This window comes from Scyliorhinus canicula, chromosome 4 (assembly GCF_902713615.1).
Source record: "Scyliorhinus canicula chromosome 4, sScyCan1.1, whole genome shotgun sequence".
NCBI classification, from domain to species: Eukaryota; Metazoa; Chordata; class Chondrichthyes; order Carcharhiniformes; family Scyliorhinidae; genus Scyliorhinus; species Scyliorhinus canicula.
The window spans coordinates 154,963,006-154,975,462 of record NC_052149.1 but is presented as its reverse complement, the minus strand read 5'-3'; the positions used below and the strand labels follow the sequence as shown (position 1 = coordinate 154,975,462).

At 47.8% G+C, this 12,457-nt stretch overlaps 1 protein-coding gene across 1 annotated transcript in view; it reads right to left on the bottom strand.

The window, feature by feature from the left end:
* The window catches only part of n4bp3 (NEDD4 binding protein 3), a 152,653-nt gene that overhangs the window by 90,297 nt on the left and 49,899 nt on the right, over positions 1 to 12,457 (bottom strand). The window lies entirely within an intron of this gene.

Sequence of the window (12,457 nt, the reverse complement as noted above, 5' to 3'; positions counted from 1 at the left end):
GGAGCCTTGCTGTCTATCTTCAAACCTCTCTGCAGTGAGTTGGAATCCAACTCTCTGTCCTCAAATCCCACGGTAGCCGACTCCTTTTTAGTTTCCGTTTTGACAAAAGATGATTTGGGGACATTGATCAACGTCAATTCACTGCTACTGCTGCAACCAGACAATTCAACAGCTGCTAGGTGTTTAAATATTAATTGAGCTTAGAGCCGCCTTCACAATTGACTCAAAAAAGCTTTCACACAAAGGTTTAGTAGCTGCTAAACCGCGTGTAGTAACCGAACCCTGTACACATTATTGCCATGTTGCAGAAAGGGACCTCAGGGCATTTTGTATGTTGGAGAGCCGCAAGCAAAGAGTGCCACTGGGACCAATGAATTCAACGGCTCTTCCTCGTTTTCAATTTGCAAAATCCACAATAAACTCCACCTGCACTGGGTCTGGTTTGTGAGTCAGCAGCTAGAAGGTGCTCCCCAGACAGTCAGCAGCTTCGTGGGACAAATGCAGAAAGAAACTCCAGTGTAAGCAGATTGAATGGAGTCATTTATACAGCAAGCTTTCAGACCGTGTGTTAAATGTCTCCCTTGATATCATATGGCAGGCAGACTGCACAGCAAGCCGTGCAGATGTGGTCATAAATCCAGCAAATCCACCACATAAATAAATATGGTGTTAGCATAAGCGTCCCTCAGTTGCATTTCCAGGCTAAGTCTAATTCAGCCAATGCGTTTCACTGCGTTTACACAAATTGATGGCCTTTTTTATAAAGCAGACGTTATGCTCAAGTTGAAGGGGAATAATGTCAGGATTGGAATTCTCTTCATTGGCAGGACAGCAAGGTCAGATACCTTAATGTCTCTCAGCCTGTACTCCAAACTCTGTTGCACCAGTGTATTATCAGTTAGCATGCATTGTAACCAAAACATTATTGACCGCTGTGCTTATTGGGATCTAGAGGAAAAACCCGTATTTGACATCATTTTGGCTGTTTTAACAATGGGATGGTTATCACTGGGACAATCAAGTGCTTCTGGGATTGCGCCAAGGTCATTGATGAATGAAACGGACTTCCGGTGGCGGCTATGAGGGAGTAAGTTGCACATTCGGTGGCTCCCGCTCTGGCCGGACTTTTGGACCTTTTCCCCCAACTGTTTTGTGGTTTTGAGTACTGGCGTTGAAGGCGCAGATAATTTGGTACTGGTTCCACACATTGGTGTATGGAACGGAGAACCCCAAGGGATCAAAATGGAAGAAATAAGAAGATAAGCAAGGGCTGGGTAGAGGTTGCGGCTGAAGACAATATGGCTGATGTTCAGACCCCTGCTGCGACGGCCCAACCATCAACGGAGGAGCTAATGCAGATATTCCAAGAGGGCTTTGCTGGACAGAAACGGGACTGTCTTGACACGATAAAGGAATCGATCGGCTGGAGCGCAGGCTGGATGCCCAGGATTGGACGATACAGAAGCTGGAGAAAGCGCTGGCGGACCAGTAGGAGCACCAAACGGTGGTTGAGCTGGAGGTGGGGATGCTGAAGGATCAGCAAAAGAGGCTGCTAGAGAAGGTAGAAGATCTGGAGAATAGAGCTCGCCGGCAGAACTTAAGAATTGTCGGTCTCGTAGAAGGGGCTGAGGGGGCTGATGCTGGCGGATTTGTGGCGAGTATGTTCCAAAATCTTCTGGGGGAGGGGGCTTTCCCCCGAACATTGGAGGTGGACAGGGCGTACAGAGTGATGGCGAGGAATCCGCGGCCGGGGGATCCCCAAGGACGATGGTGGTCCGGTTCCACAGGTTTTTGGACGAGGAGTGGGTTCTCCAGTGGGCCAAGCGTACCCGGAGCTGCAAATGGGACAATAACATTTTGCGTGTCTATCAGGATCTGAGAGTGGAAGTGGCCAGAAGGAGGGCAAGCTTCAATCAAGTTAAGGTGATCCTGTTTAAGAAGAAGGTGAAATTTGGGCTGCTATACCTGGCGTGTCTTTGGGTCACGCACGAGGACCAGCACCATTATTGTGAGTCGCCCGAAGACACGATGGACTTTGCAAAGAAGAACATAAGAACATAAGAACTAGGAGCAGGAGTAGGCCATCTGGCCCTTCGGAGCCTGCTCCGCCATTCAATGAGATCATGGCTGGTCTTTCGTGGATTCAGCTCCACTTTCTGGCCCGAACACCATAACCCTTTATTCTTCAAAAAACTATCTATCTTCATCTTAAAAACATTTAATGAAGGAGCCTCAACTGCTTCACTGGGCAAGGAATTCCATAGATTCACAACCCTTTGGGTGAAGAGGTTCCTCCGAAGCTCAGTCCGAAGGGCTGGTGCTGAACTGAGAACTTTTTGTTTTAAGCTGTAATTTTCCTGAGTGATGTTTATACGTTTTGATTATCGTTTTTCTTCTGCAGTTGAGTTTGGGTGAAGAGGGGGGGGGGAAGTAAAAGTTATTCGGTTTCCATGGGTTTTCGGTGTTTTGATGGGGGTGGCTGGTGGGGCTTTCTACTACATTGATTTGCACTATGGGGGGGGGGGGGGTTCTTGGTGGGGTTTTTCATTCGGGGTTGTCTCCTATGGTAATTGGCCGATTGTTTGGGGTCAGTTTCATGAGGGAAGTGGTTTTGATGGGTGGGGGGAGGGGGTAGGGGAGTGCGGGAGCAATAGGTGAGAGACTTTTTGGCGCCGGAGGCGAGGGCCACCGGGCCAGCTGGGTGAGCTAGTCTACGGAAGCACATTGGGGGGTGTGTGTATATGATCAATATATGGCAGGGGTTAGGTTACAAAGTGGTGTTGCTGGGGGAAGTTACTCTGCTGACGAGGGAGGGACTTAGGATTTGGGACAGAGAGGAGGTTGGGGGTGGGGGTTGCCAGGAGGCGGGCCGATGGAGACGTGGAGCATGGCCTGGGGATGGGTCCTGGAAAGGGGATGGCTGATCGGTGCAGGGTGGGGCACGGTGCCCCCCAACTAGGCTGATCACTTGGAATGTTAGAGGGTTGAATGGGCCGGTCAAGAGGGCACGTGTGTTCGTGCATCTGAGGGCTCTGAAGGCGGACGTGGTAATGTTGCAGGAGACACACCTGAAAGTGGCGGATCAAGTCAGGCTAAGGAAGGGTTGGGTCAGTCAGGTCTTTCATTCAGGGCTGGACACCAAGACTAGAGGGGTGGCAGTATAGTCTCGGACCGGGGGGCAGGGGGGCACGTTATGTCATGGTGAGTGGTAAGCTGTAGGGGAGGAAGGTAGTCTTGGTTAACGTGTACACTCCAAACTGGGATGATGTAGAATTCATAAAGAGGGTGCTGGGGACGGTACCCGACCTGGACTCGCACAAATTGGTTATGGGGAGGGGGGGATTTTAATACAGTTATCGATCCCGGCCTGGACCGGTTGTGTTCGAAAATGGGGAGGGTGCCAGCAATGGCGAGGGAACTGATAGGGTTCATGGAACAAATGGGGGAGGGGGGGTCGACCCATGGAGGTTTGGGCAGCCGATGGGGAAGTAGTTTTCTTTTTATTCGCATGTTCATAAGGTTTATTCCCGGATTGACTTTTTCATTTTGAGCAGGGATTTGCTGGTGGGGGTGGTGGACACGGGGTATTCGGCCATCACGATTTTGGATCATGCCCCACACTGGGTGGAACTGCAGATTGATGAAGAGAGCTTCCAGCGCCCACAATGGGGGTTGGACGTGGGCTTGTTGGCGGATGGGTGCGAGAGGCTGAGGAAGTGCATGCAGAACTACCTGGAGGTTAATGACACTGGGGAAGTCTCAGCAGCGGTGGTCTGGGAGGCGCTGAAGGCAGTGGTGAGAGGGGAGCTGATTTCGATCCGTCTCATAGGGACAGGATGGATAGGGCAGAGACGGACCAACTGGTTAAGGAGATCCTACAGATAGATATGAGGTATGCGGTGACCCCGGGGATGGAGCTTTTAAGGGAACGTCGGAGGCCGCAGGTGGAGTTCGGGGTGTTGTCCACAGTAAAGGCAGTGCAGCAGCTTAGAAAGGCAAGGGATGCATTCTACAAACATGGGAGGCCAGTAGAATGCTGGCACAGCAGCTAGCTTCAAAGCTCACATCCTAGTTGTAGTTAAGCCAACATTGCCTACTTCTGGCCCTTCTGCTGCTGAACCTCTCACCTACACTGACACCTCTAAAGTCAGAATATTCTAATGCATTCCTTCCTGGCCTCCCATCCTTTATCAACTCGTCAACCCCCATTCAAGTGAACCCACCCAGTAATAAGGTTGCTAGAAAGAAGGCTTTATGAGGAGATCAGACACATTCTACATTTCATTGACTTCAAATAGAGCCCAAAGAAAGTGAATGGGTCTCATTTTCACTTCATGCATTAGGTTAAATATCAGGGCTGTCAATAGTCCAAAGTGAAGCTGCCCATATTCTATCCTGCACCAAGATCTTCTCACTTATTAACTTAATCTTAACTGACATATATAATGGCTTCCCGTCCAACATATTAAACTCCTCATTTAAATCCTTCCTGGTTTGCCAACTTTTAGCCCTGCAACCTCCTGTCTTCTATCACCCTGCCACCATTGCCAGCAAAGTGACACTTTGTTTACTCTCCCTTCCTTTATGCATCATTGGCGATAAAGCCACCTGGGCCCTTACCTGAAAAAACTCTCCTCAAACTCACTTTATCCTTCTATGGTCTGGCAACCGTTTCATCAGTTCCACAGCAATTCTCAGAGGAAGTATTAAAAGCCTCATTGGCTGTGGCATTTACATTGAGGGGCCCACCAGGACATGGTGAACCAAATGGAAGATCAAGGGCTCAAGCTACTTATTGAGCTTTCCACCTTCATTGCAAATATCAGTCTGCTAGTAAAAATATTCTTTGACATCTTATTCAAAACTGAAAGCAGCCATCAACATGCTTTAGAACGTGATCCTTTCGACCTTTTGACACCGTTACTTGCCTATTTATGATACGGCAGTTCTGAGCTCTGAGCTGGGGCGGTATAAGAAAAGTGTGGCCAGAGTGAAGTACAACATGGAGAGACCAGCTTTCTTTACAGCACTGGATTCTGAACTGAATCACATCCAGCCCTCTAATGGCTGCAAAACTCCCAAAACTTCAAGGTGGGTCTCTGAAGCGGCCTGGCTCAAGAGAGCCGCCGGTAGAACTGTCCAAAAGGATCTCTGATTCAGCAATAGTAAAGACGGCATGAATGAGTGCAGCACTAAATTGCACACAGAGATTCTAAACAGCTTTATCAGCACCAGGAGCTGTTAAACAAACTAACATTGGGAAGCTATAAATAGCACCAGAGGAGGGCTTTTAATCAGGACATTCTATTAACAACATGCTTTCAGAAGAGATTAAGCAGAATCCTTCGGTGCATTAACACAACTGATCACATCCTGAATCACCCAAAATATTTCCATGAAGTTTGAGTCAGCATTTTATTTTTAATAGCCATTATTCAGCTCGCTCAATAGTGATCGATTGCTGCCGCGATCAGCAAGTCTGCATTTGGTTTTTAAAAATGCTCTTGCACAGATGAATTGAATTTTCAGGTGCAACTGGATACTAGAGAAGTATACTGGCACCTCAGCTTCATTAAAACATCCGGGAACAGACCAGCAATGAAATCCTATCGCACAAGGTTGCTTAGGGGCAGCACAATGGCACAGTGGTTAGCACTGCTGTCTCAGTGCCAGGGACCCGCGTTCGATTATGGCCTTGGATGATTGTTTGTGTGGAGTTTGCACGTTCTCCCCATGGCTGCGTGGATTTCCTCCGGGTTCTCCAGTTTCCTCGCACGGTCCAAAGATGTGTAGGTTAGGTGGAATGGCCATGATCAATGTGCAGAGTTAAGGGGATATAGCCGGGGAGTGGGCCTAAGTAGAATGCGTGTTCAAAGGGTTGGTGCAGACTCAGTGGGCCAAATGACCTCCTTCTGTACTGTAGTGATTCTTAGGATCAATTCCATCAAAGGATCACATTTTTAAAATTTGTCTAAATGTTGTTGAGTGGAAGATCATAACTCGGGTTTATTATGTCCTGTTGGCGTCAGTTGTCTGCCTGCTTGTGACAGATTTCAGGATTTGAAGACACAACCAAGCTTCTGCCAAAGTCTGTGCCCAACACTGTATCACTTCTTAAAAACATAGTTTTATTAATTTACAGGTAAGCGAATCCTTTTCTCCCCAGGACGTTTAATATCTACAAATTATATCCGGAAATAAATCTGTGGACAGTATTCTCTTACCTTCATGACAGTCAGTAAAGCTGTAGCTCCTCTCAATTCTTGATGAATAGCTACTTTATTGAAAGCTACTATTGAGGTTAGAATTAGAAAGATGAGGAAGATACTGAATTAGTACTGTACAAGTCATTCAAGGAAGCTTATAGAGGTTGAAGGGATTTACAAAAGAACGCACCGACTCATCGTGAGCATATATCCGCGACAAAACAGACATCACTGCCCCCCAAGAAATTGCCTTCCTAAACACATGGTTGAATAAGAAGTGGAGAGTACCAGACCAAACCTCTTCTCACTAAAGTGAATTCCAAAGTCACAAAGCATTATAGCTATTTGCAAATGATTGATCCTAGATATGAGACTTTGATTCATAAACTATAATCCTCAGCAGTTTCTTCACATCAAAAACAAAGGTTTGAATGATTCTATTGCCAACATCGAAATCGCGTTCAGCGATTGGCCGGAGAATCCGTTTTTACCCCGAAATCGGGGGGGCGACGCAGTTTTTCGGATGCTCTGCCCCCTCAAAAAACGGCATACACACCACACGCCATTGGGACGGCCTCAGGATGTCACGCGAGGCCATCACCCGATTCCCGGCGCCCAATGGGGGCCTCTCAATTTTCGGGGACCTCACGTGGCGGCTGTGGACTATGTCCAGCACGCCACTTTCGGTGGGGGGGGGGGGGGGGGGAGAGCCGTTCTGCTGGTAGTGGGGGGCTTCAGCGGGGGATGGGGGGACTGGTGGTGGGGGGGGTAGTCCGGAGGTGGCAAGGGGGGTTACAGGGGGTCATTTTCTGGAGGCCGGATCCACGCATGTCCGGCGCCATGTTGTAAGGCGTGGCCGCCTCAGGTCGCCGTCGTGCACATGTGCGGCCATGGACTCGGCTATTCTGTGCCCGTATCTGCAGGTAAAGCCGAGGCTTTACATGGCATGACTGTTACCCCCCTCCCCCCACCAGGTGGAGCATCGGTGCGGGCGCACCGCTGACTGGTCATAAGACAAGACGCTTCTTCCAGACATAGCCACAAAAGCGGAGAATCCAGCCCAAAAACTTTAAAGGCGACAAGGAGACTCATCTTTCTTCAGATAATAAAAGGTCTGAGGGTGGCACGGTGATGCAGTGGTTAGCACTGCTGCCTCACAGCGCTGAGGACCCAGATTCGACCCCGGTCCTGGGTCACTGTCCGTGTGGAGTTTGCTCATTCTCCTAGTGTCTGCGTCGGTCTCACCCCCACAAATCCAAAGATATGCAAGGTAGGTGTATAACGATAAATTGCCCCTTAATTGGGAAAAAAACTGAGTACTCTAAATTATTCTTAGAAAGATAATGAAATGTTGGGTAGCACGGTAGCATTGTGGATAGCACAATCGCTTCACAGCTCCAGGGTCCCAGGTTCCATTCCTGCTTGGGTCACTGTCTGTGCGGAGTCTGCACATCCTCCCCGTGTGTGCGTGGGTTTCCTCCGGGTGCTCCGGTTTCCTCCCACAGTCCAAAGATGTGCAGGTTAGGTGGATTGGCCATGATAAATTGCCATAGAGTCCAAAATTGCCCTTAGTGTTGGGTGGGGTTACTGGGTTGTGGGGATGGGGTGGAGTTGTTGACCTTGGGTAGGGTGCTCTTTCCAAGAGCTGGTGAAGACTCGATGGGCTGAATGGCCTCCTTCTGCACTGTAAATTCTATGATTCTATGAACTTAATGCCTGCGTGGAAGTGAGGTTGGAGGTGGGAGGCAATTTAAACGGGCGTGAAGGCGAGGGTGGGGACCCTGATACACTCCAGTCTTCATCTGATTCTGCATGGGTAGGAAGGCTCGTGGAAAACCTTCGTGCCCGGATACCAGTGGGAAAGTAATGTCCATGAAAACAGCCTCATCCTGCTGCCTCTGGTATTGAACTAGTGACGGGCAGGTATTGGTATTTGGAAAGGATGAGGGGTCGACAGAAAGCCATCCCTTGTCCTTTCCTCCAACTCCCCCCCGCGCGCACCACCTGCTTCTGTGACACACACCCTGCCCTCACTTACCTTTGACCTGTGTCCCCTGTTCATCCTTGCCTTCTGGTGGGTGCATTACCTGCAATTGCCACCACTTCCAGTGACGTTGATAGCAATGGAGCAATGCCAACTTCTGATTGTGGCAGGACCTCTGCCCTGGGGTCCTTAATCCTAGGGATGGCCCAATGCTGGGCACTTCCACCATTTCTCCTGCCAGCAGGTGACGCCTGTGGCATAATCATTAAATTCTACCCATTAGTTCTATCGGTCGACCCAACCTGCTCAGTATTTCCAACATTTTCCCTTTTCTTTTCAGATTTCCGGAATCTGCAGTATTTTGTCTCTGGAAGGAGGCCAATCTCACTTGCTCAGAACATCCTATACTCAGCAGCCAATTAATTACTTTTTGAAGTGTTGTCATTGCTGAGTTGTAGAAAATTTTGTACACAGATCTCCTACACCCAGATAAATTCCACACAAGGTGACTAACCAGTTACGTTTATTTTTGGTGTTGCATTTTGAAGGAAAAAAAGATACAATAGTTTTTAAGGGCCCTGCTTTGGAAGTCGATCCAGAAGATGGCACCTTTCACAATGTAGCTCGCGCTCAGTGTTGGACTGAGCTAAATATCAGGGCAAGTTTGGAGTGGGTTGAAGAGTTCCTCGCCCAAGAGGAAGAAAAAATAATCCAGCCAACACAACCTAAAATCTCAGCCTCTGGCCAAGCAGAAAGAGAGTCAGTGGCCTGGATTGATTACGGACGAATTCCTCCCATATGCTCCAGAGTCCCCTATGTGAAAGTCACCCAAGACAACAGCATACTGGAAAATAATATCACATGACATTGCAGGAGTGTAAACTGAATTGAAAGACCCGTGTACAGTTGTTTTCTTCTGCACCTGCCTCGGTATAGGCACAGGACATCAGTGACTTCTCACTCGCTCCGCTCTGTCCCATTTGACCCCAGCAAAAGGATTCAATTCACTGACATCAGCACAGGGCTAAATCACTGGCTTTGAAAGCAGACCAAGGCAGGCCAGCAGCACGGTTTCAATTCCCATACCAGCCTCCCCAAACAGGCGCCGGAATGTGGCGACTAGGGGCTTTTCACAGTAACTTCATTTGAAGCCGACTTGTGACAATAAGCGATTTTCATTTCATTGCATTCAGGTCTGCAGAATCATTATTAATGCAGCCTCAAGCAACATTTTTCACTGAGCTAAGGAGATGAATAATTCTGAATTCACAAACTGACAGTGGGGAGAATTATTAATCTGATCTTTGCAAAAAGGGAGCCAAAAAGCTCCACTCCACTTATTAAAAACAATTCGAATGGAATAGATAATAAACAGGAACAACTGACCATTGGGCAATCCCCTCAGTTTGCCTGCTCATCTCTCAGCCCAATGACTTAGAATAGGCCTCTTAAATTACAACTGGAGGTGACAGAATGCATCAATGCAATAGGGAGTATGCAGATGGGCCAATACGTCCAGCTTATAACAATCATCCAGCAGCGAGTAGGAGGATATGAGCAAACCCAAATAGATCCTCCGGTAGGGCGGCACGGTAGAACAGTGGTTAGCACTGATGCTTCACAGCACCAGGTTCCCAGGTTCGATTCCTGGCTTGGGTCACTGTCTGTGCGAAGTCTGCATGCTTTCCCCGTATCTGCATGGGTTTCCGCCAGGCGCTCCAGTTTCCTCCCACAAGTCCTGGAAAACTTACTGTTAGGTAATTTGGACATTCTGAATTCTCCCTCTGTGTAACCGAATAGGTGACGGAATGTGGCGACAAGGGGATTTTCACAGTAACTTCGTTGCAGTGTTAATGTACTTGTGACAATAAGGATTATTATTAATATCACATGATTAATGATGAGTGTTTGTGGATTTGATGGGATCACATTCTTTGCTTCTCCCCCCTCTGCAACCCTCCTTGTTGATTCTGGAAATACAACACGCCCGCAACCTTTTTTTCGCCCCTGTTACCTGGCATCCACTGATATGGATTGTGGTGAAGATTTTAATATTGTACACTTCAGCATCACAACAGCAGTGTGGGGATAGCAGCTAAATATTCAGCACATATCACAGGACTCTGGGTAAAACCAGGCGATGGGACTTTCATGTAAATGTTTGAAAGCGAATGCTTTGTAGTTAATGGGGTTTGGAAGAATTAAAACCATCTGGAAGTGACGTTAATGTGCTAGGAATACTACTCAAAAGGCATCAAACTTGGTCTGAAGTAGATTCAAGATAATAATCCACTTGTTGTCTCCTCAGAATTTGTTTTTTGACCTTCTCTTCAATTCCTGCTCCCCAACCCCGCAAAAAAAGGATGGATAGATAAGTGTGAATGATAGACAGGAATTAGCACCGCTGCCAACAACCCATTACTTGCGGACAAAGACAAAAAACTAGAGAATATCTTAAAAGGTGTCTCAACTATTTATAATTGAACTCTAGGCAACAGTTGGTTCCATAAATGAAGGTCCTGCCTTCTCAACCTTGGCCCTCGTCTGAGGTGTGGTGATCCTCAGGTTAAATCACCACCACTCTACTTCCCACTCAAAGAAGAAGGTCGCCTCTGGTCACCTGGGACTACAGAAACTTTACCTTTACATTATTGCTCTCCTTAGGCAATGACTTACAATTCAAACACACGCTTTAATGCCCAATACATTGGTTTGCCTCAAACGTTTCACCTATTCCAAAACCAGCACTAATTCAGCAAGCGGAATTCACATCCTATATTTACAAACTTCAGCTATAAGATGGTGATCTGCTGACACTCAAGAGATTCATTATAAGAATATTATGAAATAGGAGCAGGATTAGCCAGTTTTAAGCAAGTCCAAAAGTTGCAGGGGCAGTTCTGGATTTTGTTTTAGGGAATGAATTTCGGCAGGTGGAAGGGGCATCAGTAGGACAGTATATTAATGGTATTGATGGGTTGGGTTGGATCATCTCCATACCTGGAGGAAGCGGGGGTCCCAGAAAATCCAAGGCTGGGGGGGGGGGGAAGAGAGAGAAGCCAGAAGATCCGGAGGTGGGGGGCTATTGTACGATGAGGGGAGAATTGATTTGCGATGAGGGAGGTTGGCCAGCCGCGTAACCTCGCTATCAGGCCGCTCACTCAAAATGGCAGCTGATAGCAGGTTTCCCTCAGGAATCGCTCGCAATCCTCACTGTGCATAAATTTGCATGGCTGAGGATTAGGAATTGCTTCCCGATTTGGGCTCCCAATTCTGGTGGGAGAACATAGTCTCCTGAACGGGGAATTTTGCCCATCATCACCCATGGCCCCTCATACAGTCTATGTCACTTCATTTCCTCAGCCCCCCCCCTCGTTTTCATCACCTTCTGCCATTTTGACAATAACAGAGAAGCACTTATCATTGCAAGAATCCAGGTCATAGTTTTAGTAATGACTTGTAATTCACTCATTCTCTGGGGCCTGTTAGCTCAACTGGCTGCAGAATAATGGCAACAACAATGCGAGTTCAACCCCATGCCAGCTGAGGCAGTTCCTGGGGCCTGCCCCCTCACCCTGCCCCATGGTAATACCATTGTAAAAGCCATGATTAGTAACAAGGAAACTGCAATGATGTGGAGATGCCTGCGTTGGACTGGGGTGAGCACAGTAAGAAGTCTTACAACACCAGGTTAAAATCCAACATGTTTGTTTCAAACACTAGCTTTTGGAGCACTGTTCCTTCCTCAGGTAACTCAGGAAACTGCATGAAGAGAGAGGGTGAGCTATTCTGTGCCCACTTTTAAAAGGCACCTTCTCCCTTATCTTCTTGCACCATCCACAGCAGAATGACCTGCTGCCAGGCCTCCACTATTGCTTCTCCAAAAGAGACTCCCTGGTATGGTCGGCAGAGAATTCTTCCTCCCACAAATTGGAGAATTTCCAGTCTGTGCTCAGCACTCTCCAAATGGCAGAACTCACAAGCAATGCTACACACTAATAGCTTTTTAGTGTAATCCTTCATTCACTCACAAATCTGTCACTCTCGCCCTCCCACGCGCATTATTCCAATCCTTCCCAAGCTCCACTGGTTTCCTTTGCCCAAGCAAATCCATTTCAAAACCCTGCCCCGCTTTCATATCCCTCTCCGATTTTGCTCTTTTAAAAAAAAATCTGATTTCTATTTACTAAAAATGTAGGCAAAACAAAACCTGGGGTTATGGGCGGGATGCAGGCAGGCTAGCTTAACATGGCTGACAGCGAAGGTA